We start from the raw sequence: 2,500 nt of genomic DNA on the forward strand, positions 1-2,500 counted from the left end.
ATACACACCCCTTGCTAACTATACTGGATACACATGACCTTCTAAACTGACTGTTTGCCAAAATTTCAGACGCCTCTAGATATTCAATCTAGGTTTCACACCCATTTCACAAAATCAAGCTACCATTTTTATTTATAATTCAAGGGATTCTCTTTTCTTTTTCCTTGTGTAGATAGTACGACTTTGGTCATCTTTTATTCCTGAAGCACTTTCCTTTCTTCCAATGAACAATGAATTAGCCTTCATGTCCACATGTGAGTGCGTGTATATGTGTGTTCGTGTGTGTGTGTGTGTGTGTGTGTGTGTGTGTGTGTGTGTGTGTGTGTGTGTGTGTGTGTGTGTGTGTGTGTGTGTGTGTGTGTGTGTGTGTGTGTGTGTGTGTGTGTGTGTGTGTGTGTGTGTGTGTGTGTGTGTGTGCGCGCGCGCGAGCTAGTGAGTATGCACAAAGCCCATTACCTCGTAATACGAGCACCCTCACCACGACGCTCTGTGCCATCTAACTTCACAAGATTTCCCCACAGTGCGGCGCATGACCTCAAGAACATCAAAACCAGCAACTAAATTTTCTCCATCATTCTACTGCGTGACCTTTCCGAATAAATTTTCTTTTTTACTTTCTACCTATTCTTGCTAAGATCCAATGTTTCTAGCAATAGATCTTGCTTCTTTCTGTTCCTGGAGCGTCGTGTAGAGCTTCTGTTCGTAGTTATTAGCGTAGATAAAGAACCTCGTCTTTAGGATTTTGTATCTCCTTGATTATTAACTGCTGAGAGAGCTTTCTTTTTTGTTATATAAAAGGCTTCTATGATCTGGAAACGTTAGATACCATGGGCAGTCAATGAATATAGTGTCATCCAACATCAACTTCTTTGACCTGCTAGTAAAAATAAATAAGTCTCCTGGAAATCGAAGTGGTGGTCATTCAGATTTACAAACAATGATCAAGTTTACGGTGATTGAGATACATATAAACTCGTTTATGATATTACTTCGTTTCAGGGAGTTATTGTGTATAGCTGTATGAAGTTGGAGGGTTTATAGTTTGTTCGGAATATAAGTATGTCAGGCAATAATTTCTTTTAAATCTCGTTCATTGGTACATTAATCTGTGTTTATGAAGGCTCAATAATGGAAGAGAAACAGGAATCGTTTCTTAGGGTTGTTGGTGTCTCTATTAAAGGCAATTTTCTTTTTGTGATGAATGACTGGTTGTAGGAGAGCCTATGTAGAACAACAAATGAATATTCTGATCAAAGCCCCTATTAATTACACATTCCAGACAGCTACGATCTCAATAGTAGCGACTTAGCTGCCACTGCCGTCGAGCCAGAATGACATGCCCGTAGTTATCTTTGTTGCGTGACAATATTTGTGTAAATTATATCTAGGATTTGTTGCCTCCTCTCTTTTCTGTCTCTTGGATTTTATTTTTTATCATAACATGACAACATTATTCTATTATGCTTCTGTTCTTCACTTTGTACAAGTATTCTTTTCTTTCTTTTTTCCGGTGTTTGGTTCAGATTTTTAGAGTTGCTTTATCTTATTTATTTATTTTTTTCGGTGTTCACTTTGCTTTTTTCTCAAAATACATATAATTTTCTTCTTTTAATTGCCTAGTCTCTTTCTCATGTATTTTTTTTTACATCAGTCAGTACGTTTATGAATTTCTTTGCGATAATTTCTTTTCATATTCTATATCTTTTTAGGCTTATTTCTTCTTCATTTAATTAATAATTTGATTTTGATAATGCTGCTAGCTTCTTTTATTTTTTGGTATGCGTCGCGGGTCATGAACATCTTTTCTTTTGTCAATTGTCTCCATTTTTTTTTCATTGATTTGATCGATATGACTTTCTTCCCGGTCTTCCCCCACGTTTTTATCTCTCTCTCTCTCTCTCTCTCTCTCTCTCTCTCTCTCTCTCTCTCTCTCTCTCTCTCTCTCTCTCTCTCTCTCTCTCTCTCTCTCTCTCTCTCTCTCTCTCTCTCTCTCTCTCTCTCTCTCTCTCTCTCTCTCTCTCTCTCTCTATCTCTCTCTCTCTCTCTCTCTCTCTCTCTCTCTCTCTCTCTCTCTCTCTCTCTCTCTCTCTCTCTCTCTCTCTCTCTCTCTCTCTCTCCCTCTCTCTCTCTCTCTCTCTCTCTCTCTCTCTCTCTCTCTCTCTCTCTCTCTCTCTCTCTCTCTCTCTCTCTCTCTCTCTCTCTCTCTCTCTCTCTCTCTCTCTCTCTCTCTCTCTCTCTCTCTGTCTCTCTCTCTCTCTCTCTATCTATCTCTCTCACCATTTCTTTTTTAATTATTCCTCTTCTTTTTTATTTTCTTCATCAACCTAAGTTCTACCTGTTGTTTAACGTCTCTGATTTGAATTAGTTAATCATTTTAGGATTTTTTTCTAATTCTTTACATTTTTCATTTCATACTACTGCATGATATTATGTAAATGGCCCTATTCTTTATTGAAGATAGCTCTGCTGTTTCATCCCTTAATAAGAAAAACTCTTGGCT

This window comes from Oratosquilla oratoria, chromosome 28, assembly GCF_046742065.1.
Source record: "Oratosquilla oratoria isolate Oo_2021 chromosome 28, ASM4674206v1, whole genome shotgun sequence".
In the NCBI taxonomy this organism is placed as follows: domain Eukaryota; kingdom Metazoa; phylum Arthropoda; class Malacostraca; order Stomatopoda; family Squillidae; genus Oratosquilla; species Oratosquilla oratoria.